Source organism: Aotus nancymaae, unplaced genomic scaffold (genome assembly GCF_030222135.1).
Source record: "Aotus nancymaae isolate 86718 unplaced genomic scaffold, 86718_ANA_hifiasm-v0.15.2.pri h1tg000072l, whole genome shotgun sequence".
Taxonomy (NCBI): domain Eukaryota; kingdom Metazoa; phylum Chordata; class Mammalia; order Primates; family Aotidae; genus Aotus; species Aotus nancymaae.
The window spans coordinates 9,889,661-9,916,096 of NW_026988487.1; the positions used below are offsets into that span (position 1 = coordinate 9,889,661).

Genomic DNA, 26,436 nt, shown 5'->3' on the forward strand with positions numbered 1-26,436 from the left:
ATTACATCTGTAATCCCAGCTACTTAGGAGGCTGAAGCACAAGAATCGCTTGAACCCAGGAGGTAGAGGTTGCAGTGAGCCAAGATTGCACCACTGCACTCCAGCCTGGGTGACAGAGCGAGACACTGTCTCCAAAAACAAACAAAAAATGTTCTCCTTTAACTAGTACTTACTAAAAGCTGGGCACTCTGTTTTACACTATAAATATCCCATTTCATCTCTTACATTATTTGTCATCCATTCCACACATGAGAAAATCAAGGCTCAGAAAAGTTAAGTAATTTGCCCAGGGTCACAGAGCTAGCAAGAGGCAATCTGTATTTGGACTCAGGTCTGGGCTGGCTACAAAGCTTGAGCCTTTATTTGTTTGTTTGTTAGAGTCAGGCTCTCACTGTGTGACCCAGGCTGGAGTAGAGGTACGATCATGGCTTGCTGCAGCCTAGACCTCCTAGGCTCAGGTGATTCTCCTGCCTCAGTCTCCTGATAGGACTATAACATGCACCACCATGCCTGGCTAGTGTGCGTGTGTGTGTGTGTGTGTGTGTGTGTCAGAGACAGGGTCTCATTATGTTGGCCAGGCCGGTCTTGAACTCCTGAGCTCAAGCGATCCTCCTGCCTTGGCCTCCCAAAGTGCTGGGATTGCAGGTGAGAACTTCTGCACCTGGCTGAAAGCTTGAGTTTTTGTGTAGTAGATATTTCATTACAGAATGGATTCTCTGGAAGCAGAAGCTATGATGGGGATGGAAAATATTGGGGAGCAACATCCATGAAAGGAGAACTGTCAAAGTCTCTGCCAGCCAAACATGAAGCTCTGAAGCAAAAACGGTATACCCATTGGAGGGGTCCAGCATTGAGCAAAGATGGCTAGGCCCTTGTTCCACCCCCTTGCCCAGTTATTGGCTAGGGAGAATGTCCCAAGAAGAGCTTGATTTGAGCTGGAAAGCTGAGCTGGACTTGAAGGCTGTCAATGAACTGAACTCCTTGGAGCCAGGCAATGAGTCCACCCTTAAATGGGGTTCTGAACAGTGCATCTCCTTTTCTGCCACATGCTCTAAAAATTGCCAGCACTCTTTTCACCCAAGAAAAGGCACTGCATTAGTTGGCTGGGTGCAGTGGCTCACGCCTGTAATCCTAGCACTTTGGGAGACTGAGGCAAGTGAATCACGAGGTCAGGAGATCGAGACCATCTTGGCTAACACGGTGAAACCCCGTCTCTACTAAAAAAAATTAGCTAGCCGTGGTGGCATGCGCATGTAGTCCCAGCTACTCAGGAGGCAGAGGCAAGAGAATCGCTTGAACTCGGGAGGCGAAAGTTGCAGTGAGCCCAGATAGCACCACTGTACTCCGACATGGGTGACAGAGTGAGACTCCGTCTCAAAAAATAAAAGGTACTGCACTGATACTTTTTTACTGTATTACTGTGTAACTAGTTGCCACAAAATGTAGTTGTGGAAAACAACAAACATTTGTTATTTCACAGTTTCTGTGGGTCAGGAATCCAGGCATGGCTTAGCTGGGTGCCTCTGGCTGAAGGTCTTTCCTAAGGTTGCAGTCAAGCCGTGAGCCTAGACTACAGCCTCATCCAAAGGCTCAGCTGGATGGAGAATCCACTCCCAAGCTCACATTCGTGGTTGTCTACAGGACTCAGTCCCCTCATCACATGAGCCTCCTCACAGGGCTGCTTCAGGACATGGCAGCTGGTTTCCTCCAGGGTGAGCAATCCAAGAGACCTCAGTGAGAAACAGGACCCAAAATAAAAGCCATGGTCTTTTATAATTTTGGAAGTGACATTCCATCCCTTCTGCTGCATCCTATTTCTTAGGAGTGAGTGAATATATCCAGTGTACAGTCAAGGGATGTACAAATACAAGAATACCAGGAGGTGAGACTCCTTGGCGGCCATCTGAGAGGCTGCCTCCCACAGGCAGGCGCATATTCAAATAAATAACACCATGGCAGTAATAAGATTGGCTCCCACATATTGAGCAGTTGCTATAAATCGGGGGTGGAGTCAGGCCCTTACATACATGATCTCACCATGTCTCCTGTGTTCACTCAGGATTCATCAGGCACCAGGCACTGTGAGTTCTTGAGAACAGAATGGCAAATGAGGAACACTTCCTGCTCTTGAGGTGCTCATGTCTACAGGAATAATCTGTTCTGATTTTAAAAAGGAGGACAAGAAAGGTCACACAGTTAGTAAGTGGCTGAGCTAGGAGGCCCAAGCTGCTCAGTGTGACTTTGAGGCCAGAAATCTTTGTGAAGACAGCATACTCCTGATTCTACCATGCCCGCAAACATCAGGAAGCACCAAAAAGGCCTTTTTCATGCCTCGTCCAAGAGCAATTGTGAGGAAGAAACAAGTCACAATTTCATTCCCCCTTTTTTTTTTTTTTTTTTTGAGACAGGGTCTCCCTCTGTTGCCCAGGCTGGAGTGCAGTGACACAATCTTGGCTCATTGCAACCTCCACCTCCTGAGTTTAAGCAATTCTCATGCCTCAGCCTCCCAAGGAGCTGAGATTACAGGTGCCTGCCACCACGCCCACCTAGTTTTTTATATTTTTCGTAGAGACGGGGTTTCACCTCGTCGGCCAGGCTGGTCTCAGACTCCTGACCTCAGGTGATCCACCTGCCTCGGCCTCCCAAAGTGCTGAGATTACAGGTGTGAACCTCCACACCTGGACTAATTCCATTTATACGACATTCACCAACTGATGCTTCTAACCAACTAAGTGTTACAAACTTAGTTGTAACACTAAAGAGAAAAGCAAGAAAATGGTTTTGTAAGTTAGGATAGTGGCCACCTCTGGGGGAGGGAAGGGGATGGAATAGAGGGACACACAGGGGCTGCTGGGAGGCGGCTGAATACTATTCTAGATCTGGTGGTGGTTATATGGGTGTTCAGTTTATACTGACAATTGAACTACGCATATATGTTTTCATTACTCCTCTGCATGTATGACGTGGCTCACAAATAAAATAGCAACAAGAACTATTGTGTTGAGTGGGAAGCAATTTGCAGGCTACTTGCCTATGCCTGTGGTGGAGGCAAAGAGCTCTCCTTTTCAGAGACACTGGGGATACGATGTCTTCATGCCTCTGGCAAATCACTCACACAGATGGCTTCGAAGCCTGGTTTACCACTATGTCCTTAATGTGTGTTGCACCCAAAATAAATTCTGAGGAAGACAGTGCTTGGTGAGATCATCTTGCCATTTGATACACGTGTCTGAGCAAGTTGGTGCTTTTTCTATTTCTGAACCCACTGCCTAAGAGTGAAACCTGATTCTCTTTGTAACAATAGCCACTCAGATCTTCACAAAGCAAAGAGAAGCTTTATACAAAAGGGTGAAGGAAAGCTTACTCCTGGGATGCCTCCGATTCATTAGGCTTTAATGGAGTCCCTTCAAGAACCTGTCAGAAAAGCAAGCCCGGTGCAGTGGCTCGCACCTGTAATCCCAGCTACTTGGAAGGCTAAAGCAGAAGGATACCTTAAGGCCAGGAGTTCGAGGCTACAGTGAGCTATGATTGTGCCACTGTGCCGTAGCCTGGGGGACAAAGTGAGACCACATCTCTAAAAAACAAGGAGGAAGGAGAATTTTATTATTTAATGGATATAGAGTTTCTGTTTTACAAGATGAGAAGAGTTCTAGAGCTGAATACTGGTTATGGTACCAGAATATTATGAATGTATTTAATATCACTAAATTGTACACCTAAAAACGGTTACAGTGGGCTGGGCATAGTGGCTCATGCCTGTAATCCCAGCATTCTGGGAGGCCAAGGCGAATGGATCACCTGAGGTTAAGAATTTGAGACCAGCCTGGCCAACATGGCTAAAGTCTCTACTAAAAATACAAAAATTAGCTGGGTGTGATGGTGTGTGCCCATAATCCCAGCTACTCTGGAGGCTAAGGCATGAGAATTGCTTGAATCCGGAAGGCAGAGGTTGCAATGAGCCAAGATCATGCCATTGCACTCCAACCTGGGTGACAGAACAAGACTCCATCCCCCCCCCAAAAAAAGTTTACAATAGTAAATTTTATATTGTATGTATTTTATCACAATAAAAAAAAATGGGCGAGGGGAGTGGAGAATGAGCCATCAAGCCAGGAAAAAACATGGAGGTTTGTAACTGGCCTGGGAAAAACAGTGAAACCCCCATCTCAAAAATCAAAAAACAAAACAAAAAAGACATGGAGGAAACTTAAATTCATATTGCTAAATGTAAGAAGCCAATCTGAAAAATGATACATATGGTGTGACTCTCTATATATATTCTATTTATTATTATTTTTTTTTGATACAGAGTCTGGCTCTGTAGCCCAGGCTGGAGTACAATGGTGAGATCTTGGCTCACTGCAACCTCCGCCTCCTGGGTTCAAGAGATTCTCATGCCTCGGCCTCCCGAGTAGCTGAGACTACAGGTGTGTGCCACCACCATGCCCAGCTAATTTTGGTAGTTTTTAGTAGAGACAGGGTTTCACCAGTGTTGGCCAGGCTGGTCTCTAACTCCTGACCTCAGGTGATCCACCTGCCTTGGCCTCCCAAAGTGCTGGGATTACAGGCATGAACCACCGTGCTCTGACAATAATCTGGAAAAGGTAAAACTATAGAGACAGTAAAACGATCAGTGGTTGCCAGGGATTAGAAGGGAAGGAGGGATGAATAGATGGAGCACAGGGAACTTTTAGAGCAGTGAAACTATTCTGATACTGTACATGATATTATGCATTTGTCAAAACTCATAGAACTGTACAACACAAAGAATGAACCCTAATATAAACTATGAACCTGAGTTAGTAATAATGTATCAATATTGATCCATCAATTGTAACAAATGTAGCACACTAATTAGTAGTAACTAACATTGCAAGACCTTAATAGTAGAGGAAATGGTGTGCCTGGGAAGAGGAGGTACGTAGACACTCTCTGTACTTTCTGCTTAATGTTTCTATAAACCTGAAACTGCTCTAAAAGATAAAGTCTGTTAATTTTTTTTAAAGATAAGAAGAAAAGATCCATATTAGATGTCTTGGAATTTCTCTAAAAGGGATAATTGCTAAAAAAAAAATCATTGAAATAAGGATTCGGTTGAAATGACTATGAATGACTAGAAGAAAACTGTTCTTATCTAGAAATATTCTACGTTCAGATTTTCTCCAAATGTCTCCAAGTTCTCATTACAGATTAATGAAAAAAATGGAAATCCTGAAAAAATTTAAAGGACAGTCAAAAATACACAATCAGGGCTGGGCGCTGTAGCACATGCCTGTAATTCCAGCACTTTGGGAGGCCGAGGCGGGTGGACCACTTGAGGTCAGGAGTTTGAGACCAGCCTGGCAAACATGGCGAAAACCTGTCTCTACTAAAAATACAAAAATTAGCCAGGCATGGTAGTGCATGCCTGTAATTCCAGCTACTCGGGAGGCTGAGGTAGGAGAATGGCTTGAACCAGGGAGGTGGAGGGGGTAGTGAGCTGAGATCGCACCACTGCACTCTAGCCTGGGCAACAGAGGAAGACTCTGTCTCAAAAAAAAAAAAAGTCATATTTGTCTGCAAATGTGTCCTCCAATCTTTGTCTTGGCTCAGCCTAGCAGCATTTTTGCATGTAACTGTCCTGGATTAGTCTTCTTTGTTTTCTTTCTTCTTTTTTTTCTTTTATATATATTTTTTTTTAATAAAGATGGGGGTTTCACCATGATGGCCAGGCTGGTCTTGAACTCCTGACCTCAGGTGATCCACCCACCTCGGCCTCCCAAAGTGCTAGGATTACAGGCATGAGCCACAGCGCCCGACCTGTTTTCTTTTTTCTTTTTTGAGATGGAGTTTTGCTCTTGTTGCACAGGCTGGAGTGCAATGGCATGAGCTCAGCTCACCACAACTTCTGCCTCTCAGGTTCAAGTGCTTCTCCTGCCTCAGCCTCCCAAGTAGCTGGGATTACAGGCATGCGCCACCACACCTGGCAACATTTTTTTTTTTTTTTTTTTTTTGTATTTTTTAGTAGAGACAGGGTTTCTCCATGTTGGTCAGGCTGATCTCTAACTCCCCACCTAAAGTGATCTCCCCACCTTGGCCTCCCAAAGTGCTGGGATTACAGGTGTTAGCCACCGTGTCCGGCCCACCTTCTTTGTTTTCTAGTTCTGCAGGTGGGTGACTCAGTCATAAAAGGTGAGGTGTGCAAGGAGGTCCTCAGGGAATGTGGTGAGAGTGAAGGGGAGCGCTGATAAATACTGATCCAGCCACACTTATGAACACTGCTACTGTGGCTGGAAGTAACCTCCATAGAGCTTCAATCCTGTGCTGTTGGAAGCCTTCTTCTGCGGGAGTGGCCTTGGTTTTATTGCTTCTTAGTGGTTGGGAACCAGCTTCCTGCCAAGTGTTTGGAAGAGCACGCCCAGTTTCCAGTTCTGGCTAGATATGAAAGCGAAAGTTTCTGAAAGTGATCCTTGCTGGCTGGGATCTGAAGCACCTGTCAGGAGGAAGAACAGATCGGCCCTAACTCGAGGGTGCTCCTAAGTGGCTGTGAACCAGCTACGGGTCCCTTGCAGGGAGATGCAAGAGTGTGAGTAAAGCTACAGGTAAATGAAGAACTGGGAGATGTCTGAGACACAGAATCCATTTCATTTTTCCTTTTAGTCTCTTGAGCTTGCAGCAGTCAATATTTTTTAATTAAAAAATTTAATTTACAGATAAAAATTGTATATATTCAATTGTATAGCATGATTTGATATACATATACATTATATAATGATCATTACAATCCAATCAATTAAAATACCTGTCATCTGCCCTTTTCTGTGTCCTTTTAAGGTTGACCCAGTGCTTTAAGAGGCTAACACAGAAGGATAAAGTAAGTCTCCATAAAACCCAGAGAAGAGACTGGAAATGTCCTCTTTGGATCCTGTCTGGAAAAAAAAAAAAAACCTGTCATCATTATAGTTACCATTGTGTGTGTGTGGTGGGGTGAGGTCATTTAAATTCTGTTCCCTTATCAAATTTCAAGTAAATTATATAGTTGCGGTGAGCTGAGATCACTCCACTGCACTCTAGCCTGGGGAACAAGAGTTTGAGCCTCCGTCTCAAAATAAACTAACAAACAATAGAGTATAACAAGTATTTAGGCCATGGGCAGTGGCTTATGCCTATAATTCCAGCACTTTGGGAGGCCAAGATGGGAGGATCACTTGAGTCCAGGAGTTCAAGATCAACCTGGGCAACATAGAGACACCCTGTTTCTACAAAAAGTAGAAAAATTAGCCAGGCATGGTGAGTCAAGCCTGTAATCTCAGCACTTTGGGAGGCTGAGGTGGGAGGATCACTTGAGATCAGGTGTTTAAGACCAGCCTGGCCAACATGGCAAAACCCCATCTCCACTAAAAAATAGAAATATATATATATTATCTGGGCATGGTGGCACGTGCCTGTGGTCCCAGCTACTTGGGAGGCTGAGGCGGAAGTATCACTTGAAACTGGGAGGTGGAGGTTGCAGTGATTCAACATCAAGCCCCTGCATTCTAGCCTGGGTGGACCATACCCTGGGTGACAGAGTGAGACTCCATCTCAAAAATAAAAAAAAGAAAAGAAAAACAATTTAGCCTAGCACAGTGGTGCACACCTGTAGCCTCAGCTACTCAGGAGGATGAGGCAGAAGGATGCATTGAGCCTAGGAGAAGGAGGCTGCAGTGAGCCGTGTTGTGCCACTGCACTCCAGCCTGAGTGACAGAAACGATTTGCATAGCATTTACATTGTATTTGGCATTATAAGTAATCTAGAGATAATTTGAAGTATATAGGAGAATGTGCACAGGTCATATGCAAATACTACAACTTTTTTTTTTTTTTGAGACAGTTTCTCACTCCATTACCCAAGCTGGAGTACAGTGGCGCCATCATGGCTCACTGCAGTCTTGATCTCCTGGGCTCAAGCAATCCTCACATCTCAGCCTCAGCTGGGACTACAGGTGCACGCTACCAAGCCTGGCTAAAAACTACAACATTTCATATTAGGGACTTGAGCATCTGTGGATTTTGGTATCAATGGAAGGTCCCAGAGCCAATCCCCACAGATAGCAGGGATGACTGTACACCCAGAAGTGAGATTGCTGGATTGTATAGTAGTTCTATTTTATGATACAGACTTCTTGACTATAACTTACACTGGTGGGCCAGAAATGCCAGCATCACAGGGTAAGCTGAAGCTTAGAACAAGAAAGCACTAATAAGGCACTAATAAATGATAGCTGATATTTATTCAGCACTTACTCTGTACCAGGCATTGAGCTAAGTGTTTATGTGAAATATCTCATTCAATCTTCACAACAATCGTAAAAAGAAGGTACTACTTGTGTCCCCATTCTAGAGACAAGAAAATGGAGGCACACAGAAATTAACTAACTGGCTCAGGTCACAGAACTAGTATGTGATAGAGCTAGGATCTGAGTCTGGCTTGCTGGACTCCAGAATCTATCCTCTTAAATACTATGCTAGTGAGGAGCAGGGCAAAAAGATAGAGAAAAAAAGTGCTTCTCAAATGGCTATAATGGCTATAATGACTTTTAGCCATTACTGCTTAATGATAACTATAGATAGGTCTATTGACGAAGAAAGAAAAAGAATCTAAAATTGGGTGTGGGGTGGTCATTAAAGAACAAAGAATCAATGAATTCAGTTTCAAAAATCTGACTCACTTTTATTAGCAATTCATGAACCATGCAGCATCCAATCTACAAAACAGAAAGGAGTTCCAATGAACTAGACAGAATGGGTACGTTTTATAGGCAGAAAGAGACAGAGGAAAGCAGGAACAATGAACAAATGGTAGATTGATCATTTCAAGATTACTTTCCTTGTAAGAATGTTTAGTGAACTCTTGTTGGCTTAATGGGATTTGGTTATCATCTCTCTCTTGATTTCTTGAAGATCAGATCTTACAAGTAAACAACTCTAGTTTTGGTTTGGAAACATGGATTTTGGCCTTGTTTGGGGCCTGCTGTTTTTTCCTTTTTCTTTTCATGCCAGAGGGGTCATGTGCTGTCCTTGTAACAAGGCTCGAGGGTGGCACATCTCACACATGAGCATGAACACCCAATCAGCGCACTCATGAACTACAAAAGGATCTACTGTTTTTTCTTTAACAGGGTCCCAGGATGGCAAACAGCTATGATGAATGTTCTTTTGCTTGCAGGAAGCTTTTTAAGGTCAAAAGTATAGCCACTTTACCCCTAGTGCCTAGCATAGTGATGGGTACATAACAGGTACTCAATAAAGGTTTGGTGAATGATTGCAAGAAAGAACAGTTATTGGCTATCAGAGCCTTTTACATGGGATTAGCCCTAGGGCCCTAATAAATATCTGATTGACTGCTGGTATAATTGTTTTATTTTGGCAAAATATAGATAACATAAAAATTACTTTTTAAACCATGTTTAGGTGTACAATTCAGCAGCATTAAGTACATTCACATAGTTATGCATGCTGCTGATTTTTTTTTTTTTTTTTTTGAGACAGAGTTTCGCTCTTGTCGCCCAGCCTGGAGTTCAGTGGTGCGACCTCAACTCACTGCAACCTCTGCCTCCCAGGTTCAAGCGATTCTCTGGCCTCAGCCTCTCTAGTAGCTGGCTTTACAGACACCTGCCACCACACCCAACTAATTTTTGTGTTTTTAGTAGAGATGGGTTTCACCATCTTGGCCAGGCTGATCTCAAAATCCCAACCTCAGGTGATCTACCTCAGCCTCCCAAAGGGATTACAGGTGTGAGCCACTGCCTCAGTCTCTGCACCTGGCTGCTGCTGATTTTTTAAATGGTACACAGAGGACAAGCATGGTGGTGCATGCCTGTGATCCCAGGACTTTGGGAGGGAGGTGGGTGAATGGCTTGAGTAGTTCAGAAGTCTGAGATCAGCCTGGCAACATGGTGAAACCCCATCTCTACAAAGTATATGAAAAATTAGATAGGCATGGTGGAGTGTGCTTGTGGTCCCAGCTACTCAGGAAGTTGAGGTGAGAGGATCTCTTGAGCCTGGGAGGTTGAGGCTGCAGTGAGCTGTGTTCGTGCCACTGCACTGCCCCTGGGCAACAACATGAGACCCTGCCTAAAAAAAAAAAAAAAAAAAAAAGATACACGGATTAAGAAAGCAAGAATCCCTTTCCTCTCTAAACTCATCAGTATTATTAACATTATTGGTCAGGATGGGCTCTGTTTTGCTGTACTAACAGAAAAGTCCAAAGAAGCCTTAGTAACTTGAAAAATGGGAGTTTGTTTCTTACTTGTGCATTTATTTACTGCTTATGATATATGTCCATCACAGGTCAGCTGGAGGCTTTATTCTACCTTATCCTCACTCTGGGACCCAGACCGATGGAAAAGATACCATCTGGAATATTGCTGGTTGCTATGGCAGAGAGAAAAAAAGGGATGGAGCCCGGGTGCAGTGCCTCATGCTTGTAATCCCAGCACTTTGGGAGGCCGAGGCAGGTGGATCACCTGGGGTCAGGAGTTCGAAACAAGCCTGACCAACATGGAGAAACTCCATCTCTGCTAAAAAATACAAAATTAGCCGGGTGTGGTGGTGAGCGCCTGCAATCCCAGCTACTCGGGAGGCTGAGGCAGGAGAATCGCTTGAACCTGGAAGGTGGAGGTTGCAGTGAGCCAAAATCGCACCATTGCACTCCAGCCTGGGCAACAAGAGTGAAACTCCATCTCAATTAAAAAAAAAAAAAAAGGAAAAGAATTTAAAAAGGGATGGAGAGAGGTAAGTGGCTGGTCATGGATGGGCTGACTTCTCACATATCGGCTCTCATGTCATTGGTCAAAGCAAGACTCATGGCCATACTTCACTTCAAAGAGAGCACGGAAGTACACCGCCAACTGCATGTTCGGAAAAAGAAAGAGAATATTTGTGATGAGCCTGGTGAATATTATAGGTCTCTTTCAGTTGCAGATGGCAAAAATTAAATTAAAACCGGCCTAAGCAGAAAAGGGAATTTATTTACTGGCTCACCTAAGTCTAGGGGTTGTTGGCTTCAGACACCGTTGGATCCAGGTACTGAAATATGTCATCAATCATCCATCTGTCCTTTGTTTGGCCTTTGTTCTCAGTGGATGTCCCACCAAGTCATAACAAAAATGGCCTTCGGCAGCTTCGCACTTATTCCCCTCAACTATGAAAGGGAAGTCTCTTCTCATTGTTTTCTGCAAAAGTCATTTCAATATGATCTCATTTTTAGTAAAACACATACACACAGGACTGGAAAGTTATACACCAAAGTTTAACATTAGTATGGGTAGAATTACAGGTGATTTTTTTTCTTACTATATTTTACTTTGCTCATTCACTGCAGTTATAGTTTGTACATAGCCACTGTTTATATAATAATAAAAGAACATGTCATTATAAAAGAAAGAGTAACAGTGAGTACTTCTGGAAACAGAAGACTTAGCAAAGCTGCACTGACCAGATGCCCTGAGATGGAAAAAGTACCAGCTTCTCTTGGAAGTGTTCAGTCATTCTATTGTGTTTTTGGTTTGATTGATTTTTGCTTTTTGTCTGGTTTTCGGTTTTTCACTTTCCTGATCTGTCTTGGATGAAAAGTGCTGCTCTCAGAAAAATCCTGACACAGACTACGCTTCGTTGGATCTATCCCTAGATGTGGACACAACTTGCCACCTCCCTCTCTTCCTTCCTTCCTTCCTTCCTTTCCTCTCTTTTCTTTCTTTCTTGACAGGTCTCACTTGGTCACCCAGGCTAGAGTGCAGTGGCATGATTACAGCACACTGCAACCTCGACTTTGTGGGCTCAAATGATCCTCCCACCTCAGCCTGCCAAGTAGCTGGGACTGGGCGTGTGCTATCATGCCCAGCTAATTTTTATTTTCATTTTATTTTATTTATTTATTTTGTGGAGACGAGGTCTCACTATGTTTCCCAGGCTAATCTTGAACTACTGGGTCCAAGCAATTCTCCCACCTCCCGAAGTGCTGGGATTACAAGCATGAACCACCACATCTGACCTATAGCTACTTTTAAGGATCTGTAATCACGAAATAAACAGTGGTTCAAAACATAAAGGAATCTAAACTATCAGTATTTTCTTGTTTTGTTTTGTTTTTTTGAGATGGAGTCTTACTCTGTTGCCCAGGCTGGAATGCAGTGGCATGATCTCGGCTCACTGCAACCTCCACCTCCTCAGTTCAAGCAGTTCTCCTGCCTCAGCCTCCCAAGTTGCTGGGATTACAGGCATGCACCACCACACCTAGCTAATTTTTGCATTTTTAGTAGAGACGGGGTCTTGCCATGTTGTCTAGGTTGGTCTTGAACTCCTGACCTGAAGTGATCTGCCTGCCTCGGCCTCCAAAAGTGCTGCCCAGCCTATGCTTGATTTTTTAAATGCTTTTTTTTTTTTTTGCAAAATTGCCTTTGTTTGTTTATTGAGAGAGGGTATTTCTCTGTAGCCCAGAATTGCTTGTAAAACTCTATCATAATAGTAACAAAATACTTTGTACTTTGGATATATTAAAAAAACACGTAACAGCGATTTCTGCAATTCCTTTCTCCAGCTAAAATAATTTTGGTATAAAATTAAATAACCAATTATCTGCCATGTTCATGGAATGGAAAGTTGTAATCATTAATTTGTGGGGTTTTTTTTGTTGTTGTTGTTTTGTTTGTTTGTTTTGAGATGGAGTCTCTCTCTGTTGCCTAGGCTGGAGTGCAATGGCATGATCTCAGCTCACTGCAACCTCTGCCTCCTGGGTTCAAGTGATTCTCCTGCCTCAGCCTCCCAAGTAGCTGGGATTACAGGTATGTGCCACCACGCCTGGCTAACTTTTATATTTTTAGTAGAGACTACCAGGCTGGTCTCGAACTCCTGACCTCAGGTGATCCACCTGTCTTCGCCTCCCAAAGTACTAGAATTACAGGTGTGAGCCACCATGCCTGGCTCATTAATTTGAATTGAATTGAATTTTGCTAGAAACATCTCTATGCTATTAGAAGGATGTGATCACCGTTTTTTAGGATCATCATCCAAAAAGCATAATAAAGCCCCAGAGATTTTTGATTTTCCCATTCACTTGCAGCTTTTATAAATGCAATTTTCTTCTCATACTAATGAACACACTTGAGTTGCATTTGGCTTTTTGAGTTATACATTTGTTACAAATAATTCTTTTCTTGTTCTTGCTTTGATCAATAATTCAGTATTCTTTTAATGAAGAATATGAAGTTGTAGGGATTTCATCTGATCTTTTCATATTATGGGTTTGAAGATATTTTTCGTTCATTTTCATATGATTAGTAATTAAATCTTATTAGGTAAGGAATTTGTAAAAGTCCTGTACGCAAATTTTATGTGAGTCGTGCTCAGCAGACGTCAGTTCTCTTTCATTGTTTCCAGTTCTTAGAAATTTAGGCAGACTGCTTTCTATTTTCTCTTCTTTCGGGCTTTTTGTTCTCTGAGCTTCACATCTGTATTTTCTTTTTCTTTTCTTTCTTTCTTTTTTTTTTTTTTTTGAGACAGTTTCACTCTGTTGCTGAGGATGGAGTGCAGTGTGCAATCTTGGCTCACTGCAACCTCCGCCACCTGAGTTCAAGCAAATTTCCTGCCTCAGTCTCCCGAGTAGCTGGGACTATAGGCATGCGCCACCATGCCCAGCTAATTGTTTTTGTATTATTAGTAGAGATGGGGTTTCACCATGTTGTCCAGGTTGATCTCAAACTCCTGACCTCAAGTGATCTGCCCACCTCGGCCTCCCAAAGTGCTTGGATTACAGGCGTGAGCCACCATGCCCAGTCCACTTCTGATCTTGATTTATACTTAAGTATAAATTATTTATTTATAGTTATTAAATTATACTTATTTATTTTTAAATAATTAAATATTTCAAATAATTTTAAAATAATTAAATATTTTAATAAATATTAAATTATTTTAAAATTATTTAAAATTATTTAAATAAAGCTGAATTCATTTAAATTTATAGAAATATTAATTTTTATAAAAATTCATAATTCTAGCATTGTCAATTTGGTTATCATTGCATTTGTCCATGTAGTTGCCAATTTATATTGTTTCATGAATGTTGTCTCTATACCTGATTATATAGAAATATAAGAATAATAAGAACTATTTAATGTTACAAAATATTCAGCTGTCACTTGCAGCTGTTGCGAATACCAAAAGCATGCATCACTGACAAATGGTTCCCTGTTATACAAGAATTTATTGCGTTTGTGCTGAGAAGATTTGACAAGTTCATTAATTTGTCTCTATTTTTATTAATGCCTTTTCCTCCCTGAGCTCTGAAGCAGTGTCTAGCTCTATGTTAGCAGCGGCACAACTCACAAATCTTCATGACATTCCGATTCATTACCCCCCTCTTTTTTTTTGTTTCAAGGACATATAGGGCTAGAGTGTAAAGAAGGAATTTCTTGGGCCCTGAAACAGTGTAAGTCATGAGAACAGATGGATGGGGTATAAGGTTGTGCCATGCCAGCACTAAGGGGCAAATATCAAGTTGCAGATATCCATGCATTCCTTAATATACAAATGTGTTGCGTTTGTTCTATGTGAGGTCCTCCAAAGCTCAAGTTCCCTGTTTGCCTGGGTGAAGGGCAGCGGTTATCTTAGGAACTAGTGAAAGATCTCTGGAGAGTGGGATCTTCAGCAGAACAGAATGGGGAAAGGAGCCACCTAGGTGAGATCTGGGAGACAGAGCAGAAGCAGATTTACCATGAGGCGAATGAAGCTTAAGTTTCAAGCTCCCTCATTTGTACAGATTGCTCCAAGGTTCTGGTTCTTTCCTGATTTTGTGTTCTTTTTCTTGAAGGTGTCCCCAGCTCACAAAAGTGAAGTTTGAAAAACTTAAGGCAGGATATCAGAGCCCAAACCAGACAGGTTCAGGGTAGCTCAGGGCAGGGTCCTCTTCTAGCAGTGTCCTGGAATACTCGACAGGAACCAAGGGCATATGAACTGGGAGCAGAAGGTCTGGGCCAAGCCAGTAGGGTTTTAGAGTGACTTCTGCAACTGCAGCGGTGAGGCTGGGTGTGGTGGCTCACACCCGTAGTCCCAGCACTCTGGGAGGCTGAGGTGGGTGGATGCCTTGAGTCTAGTTTTGTCATGGGCAACACGAAAAATCTTATTTCTACAAAAATTAGTCTAGTGTGGTGCCATGTACCTGTAATCCCAACTACTCAGGAGGCTGAGGTGGGAGGATTGCTTGAGCCCAGGAGGCAGAGGTTGTAGTGAGCTGGGATCACACCAGTGCACTCCAGACTGGGTAACAGAGTGAGACTATCTCAAAAAAGCAAAAAGAAAAATAAGAAACTGCAGTAGTGAGATTCATCTAGAGCAGCCCTGATCAATGGAAATATAATGCAAGTTACATGTATGATTCTGAATTTTCCAGTGGCCACGTTTAAATAAGTAAAAACAAGCAGATGAAAGTAATTTAAATATTTTATTAAACTCCTTGTATCTAACATATTAACTAAGTCCTTAAAATCTGTTTGTTTTGTTTTGTTTTGTTTTGTTTGAGACAGAGTCTTGCTCTGTCATCCAGGCTGGAGTGTAGTGGCGTGATCCTGGCTCACTGCAACCTCTGCCTCCTGGGTGTAAGCAATTCTCCTGCCTCAACCTCCCGAGTAGCTGGGATAACAGGCACCCGCCACCATGTCCAGCTAATTTTTGTATTTTTGTAGAGATGGGATTTCTGCATGTTGGCCAGGCTGGTCTCAAACCCCTGACCTCAAGTGATCCAACCGCCTCAGCCTCCCAAAGTGCTGGGATTACAGGCGTGAGCCACCACACCAGGCCTGGTGTGTATTTTATACTTACAGCACATCTCAATTCATATTGACCGCGTTTCAACCGCTCAATTGCTATGTGTGGCAGGTGGCTACCATACTCCGAATATGGCTCTGCCTCTGCTTCTACCTTCCCATCAGTGCAAACTGGGACACTGCTAGAATGAATCACCCTGAACTTGGTGGCATAAAATGGCACACATTTATTCTCTTACAGCTTTGAAGATCAGAAATCCAAAATGGGTCTCACAGGGGCTAAAATCAAGATGGTGATCAAGCTATCTTTCTCCTGGAGACTCTGTTCCTTGCCTTTTTCAGCTTCCAGAGGCTGCCCACATTCCTTGGCTCATGGCTCTGCACTGCTTTGACTTCTGTTTCCATAGTCACATCCCCTCTGACTCTGACCCTCCTATGACGACCTCTGTGTTTATAGTGAGCCCATACATATAATCCAGGATAATCGCCCCATATCTCAAGATCCTTACCTTGATGACACTTTTATGGTGTAAGGTAGCATACTCACAGGTTCTGGGGATTGAGATCTTTGGGGGGCCATGATTTGGCCTACAATAGGTGCTTAGAAGGGGCTACGGTCACAGAGGAAGAGTGCTCAGGCCTGTAGGCAAAATAGGGCTAGGGAAAAAGGAATTACTCCGTTTTGTCCAGAATAAGAGTTGAATGAGCTGAAATTCCGTAGGAGGAAAACTAGGGGAAGCTGAAGGTGTTGAGTCTAAGGGAGACCTATGGTTTGAATATTTGTCTCCCCCAAAACTCGTGTTGAAATCTAATTCCTAATGTGGCAGTGTTGAGAGGCAGCACATTTGAGAGGTGATTGGGTCAGGAGGGCAGAACCCTCATGAATGGATTAGCCCATTCATGGATTAAAGGGTTAATGGACTCATGGATTAATGAGGTATCTCAGGAGCGAGACTGATGGCTTTACAAGAAGAACAAGAGAGACTTTTGCGAGCACACTCAGCACCTTGCCCTGTGATGCCCTGAGCTGCCTCAGGATGCTCCAGAGAGACCCCACCAGCAAGAAGGCCCTCTGCAGATGCAAACCCTTGACCTGGGGTTTCTCAGCTTCCATAATTATAAGAAATACATTTCTTTTATTTATAAATTACCCAGTTTCAGGTGTTCTGTTATAAAGAACTGAAAATGAACTAAGATAAGAGAAAACCTGGCCAAGGCCCATCCAAACCAAGCAGCAGTGTTCCTATTCTATTTATTTATTGCCATTTAGGAAACATTAAATATATATATATATATATTTTTTTTTGAGACAGAGTCTGGCTCTTTCACCCAGGCTGGAGTGCAATGGCATGATCTTGGCTCACTGCAACCTCCACCTCCCAGGTTCAAGCTATTCTCCTATCTCAGCCTCTCGAGTAGCTGGGATTACAGGTGTGCGCCACCACGCCCAGCTAATTTTTGTATTTTTAGTAGAGACAGAGTTTCACCATGTTGGCCAGGCTGGTCTCAAATTCCTGGTCTCAAGTGGTCTGCCCACCTTGGCCTCTCAAAGGGCTGGGATTACAGGTGTGAGCCACCGCGTCTGGACCAAAGGTCATATTTATTTCACGCAGTTTCAGGCCCATGCCCGCCACACTATCCTGTGCCACACAAGCCCATAGCCTCAGTGCTCAAGTCAGAGGCAGAACTCTCAAGATGAGCTTAGTGTAGAGAGGATCGTTTAAACATTAAAATATTCATGGGATGACAAAAATAGGTATATTGCATTTTACTATAGGAAAACCAGTAAAATGAGACCACATACTCCTGACCAAGGACTCAGCACTAAATAAGACGAAAATACGTCTTAAAAGATTATAAAATCTGTAATCACCTAACCCAATAAACTTGTGCCACTCCAACTTCTATAAAATGGGCTTTGACATACTCTACACAATGATTACACAGGGAGTACAGTGAACTGTAGAGCACATAAAAGTACCATTGGGTCATACACTTGAACCCAAGCCTAATTCGATGGCTATCATGTGGTCAATTATAATCTTGCTGAACTTGTTAGACCTTAGCATGGCTCATAGGAGATGATTTAATGATCCAACATGTCTTACAGATGCCTTTATTTTCTCTTGATCTGTTTCCCTGGAGAGCAAGCAGAGGTATTTAAAACAATTTCCAAAAATGAGTCAGTACATTCGGTGCTTAATGTGCTATTGGTAATGACAGTCCTTCTAGCCAATTGGGTCCAGAGTACTGAGGAAACAAGGCACATGGGAGGGGTGGATGCCTGGCATGTGACACACCCACCCACTGGGTGGGACATGCCCTGGGAGGGAAGCCCATGAGTGTGGGTGCCGGGTATGGCAGGCAGAACTCGGAACTTGGGGTGCAAGGAAGCTGATAATTCACATTTTTTTTTTGAGATGGAGTCTTGCTCTGTTGCCCAGGCTGGAGTGCAGTGGTTTAATCTCAGCTCACTGCAACCTCCGCCTCCCAGGGTTCAAGTGATTCTCCTGCCTCAGCCTCCCAAGTAGCTGGGACTATGGGCGTGTGCCACCACACCTGGCTAATTTTTTGTATTTTTAGTGGAGATGGGGTTTCACCATGTTAGCCAGGATGGTCTCGATCTCCTGACCTCGTGATCCGCCCGCCTTACCTTCCCAAAGTGCTGGGATTACAGGCATGATAATTAACCGTTTTATAGTAAAATGGGAGGCCTCAGAGTCATCTGGTATAACGAGAGGTGGACAGAGGGTAGCAACAGACCAGGTATTTAATGAACACCCTTGGCATTCTTGGATACAAGTCACCATTTAAAATGTTTTGGAGTGACCCCAGAGATCCATGACCTGTAGTCATTTGTCATTTTGCCAGGACAAGGATCTTAAACACCTGAGGACCTAAAAGCCACTAGAGTGGATGGCTGGCATTCCATCTCACCATAACTTTGTGGTTCTTTTTTTTTTTAATGAATGAGATGTTCTTACGTTGCCCAGGTTGGCCTATGAACTCATAGCCTTACCTCTCAAGCACCAGGACAATTGGCCTGAGCCACCGCGGCTCCTGACTTTGTGGTTCTTTGTTCATGCTTGGGGATGCAGAAGTTTTCCTTTGGTAATTAAAAAAATTAAAACAACCACAATGGTTTTTTCTTTGGAAAAAAAGTCAGCTGCTTCTTACTGGTATTAAACTGAAGAGAAATTCAGCCAGAAAATGAAATATAACTGAATGTGAAACTCAACTGTCCTGGACTAGACAGGATTACCACTTGTATTTTCCTCCCTCCCTCCCTTCCTGCTCTTTCTCTCTCTCTTTTTTCCCTCTCTTTCTCTCTTCCTTTCTCTTTTCTTTTTCTTTCTTTCTCTTTCTCTTTCCCTCCTTCCCTCCCTCCCTCCCTCCCTTCTTTCCTTCCTTCCCTCCTTCCTCTCTTTCCCTCTCTCTCTCTCTTTCTCTCTCTCTCTTGCTCTCTTTCTTTCTTTCTTTCCTTTCTTTCCCAGAGTCTCCTTCTGTCACCCAAGCTGGAACGCAATGGTGTGTGAACACTACAGCCTCTAAATCCTTCCTCGGCATGCCAAAGTGCTGGATTACTGGAGTGAGCCACTGCCCCTGGCCCCCACTTATACTCTATACAAAAGAGAGACATTGAAGAAGCTGTTTGAATATGACCCAAAAAATGGTCATCAAAGAAGAGTTACACTTTAGTGAAACTTGAAAAGGAGTTTAATATGCTACATGAGGCTATGCACACGAAACAGTGAGCCTTTGATTCTGGAGAACAAGAGGCATCTGCATAAACAACACAGATTCAAAAAGACTTGGGAAAATGTTGCTCAAGCATGTCATGGGTTGGCTGTAATCAGAAATCAAGCTTGTGGGAGCTGTTGTTGGGAAAGCCCGTCAGCAGGTAAGCAGCAACATTGCCCCTGGCTGGAGTTGTGAGGAAGGACTTGGGTGGAGCATGGGGAGGGACTTAGTCCTGGAAGGCCTGGAGGGAGAGCTCAGCAAATCATGATCACACCACTACACTCTGCACTGCAGCCTGGGTGGCACGGTGAGACTCCATATCTTAAAAAAAATAAAGCTGGGGTTGGAGGAGGACTTTTGGCCCCAGGAGTGAGACAGAAGCTAGCCAACAGAACCTAGGACAGGCTGGAAGTCCAAGCCGACCCCATAGCAAACTTACTTTGTGTTGTGTTCCCCAGAACCAAGCCAAACATCCTACTCTTCCTTTCCTTTCTTTTCTTTTCTTTTTTAATTTGTTTTTTTTTTTTTTGGGACAGAGTCTTGCTCTGTTGCCAGGCGCCAGGCTGGAGTGCAGTGGCGCAATCTTGGCTCACTGCAACCTCCGCCTCCCGGTTCAAGCAATTCTCCTGCCTCAGCCTCCCGAGTAGCTGGGACCACAGGCATGCACCACCACGCCCAGCTAATTTTTGTATTTTTTAGTAGAGACGGGGTTTCACTATGGTCTTGATCTCTTGACCTCGTGATCCACCTGCCTCGGCCTCCCAACGTGCTGGGATTACAGGCGTGAGCCACCATGCCCAGCCCCTACTCTTCCTTTCTATGATCAGGATCAGTCCTAAAAATTGTGGAGGGCTGAGCCTACAGGTTTGAAGGGGTTCAAGAGATCTGAGATATGGAGAAGAGGGCTAAAAAGGCTAGGAACTAGGAAGGGTGTGAGGACATTTTTTGAATGAGAAGAGCAGGGGCAGATGACTGCAGAGCTCCTGGATAGGTCAAATGATGTAACATCTGGTTCTCCCTCTTTGCTGGGGAAACTTTATATAAAAAATGTCCTCAATTTGTGGCTGCCTGGCTTAAGGCTAGGGCAATTTGTACTGTGTCAACTTGAATAAGTTGGGATCTACATTTCCCAGAATCCCATTCCCCATATGGTTTCAAGAGTGAGTTGGCCAAAAGCGGAATTTGCAGGATATTAGGCAGGCAGAGGGGAAGTAGCAGCCCTCACCCTCTGAAGGCTGTCGTGATTAGAAGCGATTACAGACAGATGCAGAGGTGCCTATAAACCACTGGGACCTCTGGTTCCAGGTGTGGGCTCCAGTTTTTTTTCTTGCTGTCTTCTGCTCCCAATCTACCTCTTCTTACCAACTGCTGATGCTATAGAACAACGGTGGCTTTTTTTTTTTAATACACGGTCTGATTCTGTTGCCCAGATTGGAGTGCAATGGTGTGATCTTGGCTCACTGCAACCTCTGCCCCCCCGCCCAGGTTCAAGCAATTCTTGCACCTCAGCCCCCCAAGTAGCTGGGACTACAGGCGTGTGCCACCATGTCCAGCTAATTTTTTAATTTTTAGTGGAGACTTGGTTTAGCCATATTGGCCAGGCTGGTCTCAAGCTCCTGGCCTCAAGTGACCCAACTACCTTGGCCTCCCAAAGTGCTGGGATTACAGGTGTGAGCCATTACGCCCAGCCCAATGGTGACCCCTTGACTCACTGCCAGATACTTGACAATGAGGCACAAACACAGTAGCTATGCAGAGGGACGGCTTTCCACTGACCTCCCATGAGCTTGTTTTGCCATTCTATTTTGGGGCTGGATGTGCTTAGCTTCTCAGATTGACCAAATAGTAATCTCTTCTCTGATTCCCAACTTTTCTCCTGGACCTTCACTTTCTTGTGCCCTCCCCCTTAAAATGTATAGGATCTTGTCCTAGAATACATTTCTTATCCCATAAGTAGTAGTTCTGCTTCCCTGAATAACCTCTGACTATATACTAGGCAGACTGTGAAAAATCCAGGCGGCTGTTTACTTACTGTAAGGATTATTTGGTTCCAAGAAACAGAAAGCTACGCTGAACTAATTTAAGCAAAAAAGGGGCTCTTTATTGGCTGATGTTCTCCAACTATGTAAGTGCTGAAGTGACTAGAGCCAGGAATTTAAAAACTGTCGGTCTCTTATCTCTGCTGCTCTTTTCCTGTTAGCTTTATTCTTCCCTATGTGGGGAAAGGCCAATCAGCCCAGCTTGGGTCATGTGTCTACCATGTGGACTAATCACAGGCTAGAGGAATGAGGCATTACAATTGATCCACCTGGCTCGCTTGCCCACCTCCATGATATGGGATTGAGCCTATTATTAGAAAAAAGGGTAGCATAAATGTGGCTGCTCAGAGAATTGTAAGCCAGGAAACTAACTCTAGTTACATTTACTACACTACTTTTAGTAAACTTCAACTGGGCAATTTTGAGCATAACAAATGCCATTTCTAGCTAAGGCATTTAAAGACATGTCTAGTAGTTGGAGGACACAAATAAGCTGCATACGCCCTTCATAGAATCTGATGTCACAGGCCAGGCGCAGTGGTTCACACCTGTAATCCTGGCATTTTGGGAGGCCAAGGTGGGTGGATCATCTGACGTCAGGAGTTCCAGACCATCCTGGCCAACATGGTGAAGGCCTGTCTTTACTAATAATACAAAAATTAGCTGGGTGTGGTGATGCATGCCTATAATTGCAGCTACTCGGGAGGCTGAGGCAGGAGCATTGCTTGAACTGGGCGGCAGAGGTTGCAGTGAGCTGAGATCACATCATTGCACTCATCTGGCTGACAAGGGCAAAACTGTGTTAAAAAAAAAAAAAGAATCTGATATTACACTAAATACTTTGAGAGCTTTTTGTGCTTTACTGGAAACCTTACAAACATCAGTTTATTATTGAGGATCTTTAGATGGAGCTCCAAAATGTGTCTACTAGAGGCTTGCTAAGATGGGCAGAAGACAGTGAAAGAAGAGTGAGAAGAGCAATATAAAGTCTTTTTTTTTTTTTTTTTTTTTAAGACAGAGTGTTAGTCTGTTGCCCAGGCTGGAGTGCAGAGGCACAATCTCGGCTCACGTCAGCCTCCACCACCCAGGTTCAGGTGATTCTCCTTCCTCAGCCTCCCAAGTAGCTGGAACAACAGGCATGTGCCACCACATCCAGCTAATTTTTGTATTTATTTATTTTTTTTTAGGAGAGATGAGGTTTCACCTTATTGGCCAGGCTGGTCTTGAACTCCTGGCCTGATGTGATCTGCTAGCCTTAGCCTCCCAAAGTGCTGGGATTACAGGTGTGAGCCACTGTGCCCAGCCAAGAGCAATATAAGTCTTAATTAGGAAGCAAAGGAAGTGAAAGATGGAGAAGACTACATCTTTACTATACTGAGTCTCTCCATCCATTGACATGATATATAATAATGTCTCCATTTGTTTAAGAATTATTTTATGTCTTTAAATAAAGGTTGTAAGTTTTCTCCATGAATGTTTTGGCCATATTTTATTAGACTTATTCCTAGATACTTTATAGATTTTGGTACTATTACAAATGGTATTTTTAAAATTAAATATTCTAATTGTTTGCTATTAATATGTAAGGCAGTATCCTCCCCCACCCCCCAGACATCTTATATCCATAAACTTTAGTGAACTTTATCATTAGTTCTAAGAATTTATCTGGAGAGGCTCTTGAATTTTCTCTATATTGTCTCCTAATTTTTCACATTAAAGTTAATTTTTCATAGGCGACAACTCCAAATTAAATAATGTAGGCCTAGGATTATAATATCCTGTATTAATGTTTTATGCCTTAACAACTAACAAAATTGATTTAGCTCTTACTAAAAATCATACTGGTCTATGCGAGTGCTTTGCAAAGTGTGTTTCATCAGCCAGGAGAAAGTTTTCATATTTCATACTACATTCTTTTCTTGAAGGTTCAAAAAGGTCCTGAGAAGTCCTGCAAAGAAACGTCTCAAAATTGGGTAAACCCTGCATTCCAAACTGACTTCATCATGGAACCCCCTTCCAAATAATACTTTCAAGCCTTCTGAAGAACTACTTTTTAAAAAATTATTATTTTTTTTTCTCTCCTCCCCTTCCCTGAAGAACTACTTTTTATAAAGAACACACTTTGGGAAATGATGGTCTAATGAAACAAGTCCTGAAAACTGGATAACCCCAGGATTTTCTCAAGAATCTACTCTCTCATTCACAATGTTCTGTGGAAGCTAAGCTGGGTGGAATAAGGCTCTATTTGGCTTTTTCTTTTTCTATTCTTCAGTCTGTAACAATAACTCCCTGTGGGTTAATGTTGGCATCTAAAAGAAAGAAAAATATGCACATTAAGTCTCATGAGGCTACCCAGTATGTCTGTTCCTCAGGAAACAGTTACAGCTGGTCGCGGTGGGAGATTGTCCTCGCAGTTTCCATCAATATCTTTTAACCGATGATCACATTTCTTCTGTTTCTGTTTCCCTTCCTGCTAAACCCCAGGCCATCAGCTCTCATACCCTGTGTTTTTCCCTACATTATACAGAACCACAATTGTTTATCAAAAGCTGTCCTTTCTGTGTTCTGTATTATGTACAAAGGCCAAAAATTTGACAGAGTACAACTAAGTAAATGGAAATGTAAAAGCCTCACAAGTAGGACCATATTTTATTAGGGGGAAAAAAGCTGTGGTTATGTAAGTTTTCCTTGGATTGCTATTTCTGATCAGGATGCTTATTACATTATCTGAAAGGATAATGATGAGTGTCTACCTTAATGGGTCTCGCATCAAACTTACTTGAGGAGTTCAGAAAAAATACAGGGTTTCCCCCACCTGGGACCCTCTGCTTTAGAATCCCCAGTGATTAAGCACTTGTATTTTTAAATGCTCTGGAGTTCATTCTCTGGCATTTATTAGGTAGCCTTTCTTTTTAAGTAAATCATTTTTCAATATGGTCTTGCCTACATTTTTTTTCCTGACCTCGATTTAAAATGACAATAAAGAATATTTTTATTTTTATTTTTTACTTTTGTTTTGCCTAATAAAGCACAATAAAGAATATTTTTAAAGAAAAAAAAATCAATTCTGGCCAGAAGTGACAGCTCATGCCTGTAATCCCAGCACTTTGGGAGGCCAAAGCATGAGAATAACTTGAGCCCAGGAGTTCAAGACTTGCCCGGGCAACATAGGGAGACTATGTCTCAACCAAAAAAAAAAAAGCCTGCTGTGATAGCTCATGCCTGTACAGCTACTCAGGAGGCTGAGGGTGAAGAATCACTTGAGCCCAGGAGGTTGAGGCTACAATGAGCCAGGAATGCACCACTGCACTTCAGCCTGGGTAACAGAGTGAGACCCTGTCCCAGAACAAAACAAAACAAAACAGAACGACCTTCCAAACACAAACAAATGTTTTTTTCCACATCTGGCTCTGATCCGTGTTCAGAGAAATTTTGGAATTCTGAATTTGTCACTTAGCATTTTACTTCTAAAAATTTCCATGCTACCATACAGTGATTATCATTTTTATCAATTGCATGATATTCCAACATGTTTTTATTTGTATCATAACTTAGCTAACTGTTTCTTTATTATCAGACATTTAAGCTATTTCTCTATTTTTAGTTGCCCTAAGGAGCTTGATGTGTATGGATTTTGCTTTTGTTTTGAACCAATTCTCTTGGGATAATTTTCTGGAAGTCTGGTTATTGGGTCAAAGGATATGAACTTTTTTTTATGACTTTTGTTAATGATTACTAAATTGCTTTCCAAAAGGTTGAACAAATTCACAAAGGCATGTCCCCACCCCATGGCACAATTGCTGAGGTTTTCAGGGAGGGGCAGGCAATTCTAGAGGTCTGTTGGGTTTTCCCATGACAAATAAAGAAATGACTACAAATATACAAGTCATATTACCTTATCTAAGAAGAAAGGCAAGGAGCCTAATAACAACAGTATTATGGCACTGCTTGACCATCTCACCCACTATGGGCCAGCACGTTCCTTGCATTCCTTCTATTATATAATTCTTTTTTTTTTTTTTAAAGATGGGGTCTCGCTCTGTTGCCCAGAGCTGGAGTGCAATGGCGCGATCTCGGCTCACTGCAACCTCCGCCTCAGCCAGGTTCAAGCAATTCTCCTGCTTCAGCCTTCCGAGTAGCTGAGATTACAGGCATCCGCCACCACACTCGGCTAATTTTTTTTTATTTTTAGTAGAGACGGGGTTTCACCATGTTGGCCAGGTTGGTCTCGAACTCCTGACCTCAGGTGATCCGCCCTCCTCGACCTCCCAAAGTGCTGGGATTACAAACGTGAGCCACCTTGCCCGGCCATATAATTCTAATATATATTCTATAATTCTCAACCCTAGGAAGTTAGATCTTACTGCTTCTCAGTTCACAGATGAGGCAAGGGTGGGAAGAGAGGTTAAAGTCTTGCCCCAGGGTTATACAGTGAGTTAGTATTGTAATGTGGATTTGAACTCTCTATTGTTGGGCTTTAAATTTTTATTATTAATATCTTTTTTTTTTTAGATGGAGTCTTGCCCTGTTGCCCAGGCTGTAGTGTAATGGTGCGATCTTGGCTCACTGCAACCTCCACCTCCTGGGCTCAAGCAATTCTCCTGCCTCAGCCTCCCAAGTAGCTGGGATTACAGGCACATGATACCACACCCACCTAATTTTTTGTTTCTTTAGTAGAGATGGGGTTTCACCACGCTGGCCAGGCTCGTCTCAAACTCCTGACCTCATGATCCTCCCACCTTGGCCTCCCAAAGTGCTGGGATTACAGGTGTGAGCCACCACACCCAGCCTATTTCATCTTTTTAAAAAACTTTTAAAAAATGTTGTTTTCTTTCTTCTTTCTTTGCTGCTTGAATCAGAATGAACCCTGTGTT

The 26,436-nt window shown here is 43.0% G+C and overlaps 1 long non-coding RNA gene and 2 other non-coding genes across 4 annotated transcripts in view; 2 read left to right on the top strand and 1 right to left on the bottom strand.

Moving 5' to 3' along the window:
* LOC105722770 (uncharacterized) overlaps positions 1-23,905 on the top strand; it is a 39,148-nt gene extending 15,243 nt beyond the window's left edge. For both annotated transcript variants that reach the window (XR_010339126.1, XR_001108683.3), the window contains exons 3-4: positions 19,277-19,683; positions 23,488-23,905. This is a non-coding gene — a long non-coding RNA (uncharacterized LOC105722770). The remainder of the gene's footprint in view (positions 1-19,276; positions 19,684-23,487) is intronic.
* On the top strand, positions 6,801-6,922 carry LOC135270985 (small nucleolar RNA SNORA26). Its single transcript, XR_010339145.1, has one exon. It is a non-coding gene; the product is annotated as a small nucleolar RNA SNORA26 (small nucleolar RNA).
* Positions 9,016-9,119, bottom strand: LOC135270989 (small nucleolar RNA U13). Its single transcript, XR_010339149.1, has one exon. It is a non-coding gene; the product is annotated as a small nucleolar RNA U13 (small nucleolar RNA).
* Positions 23,906-26,436: the final 2,531 nt, after the last annotated feature.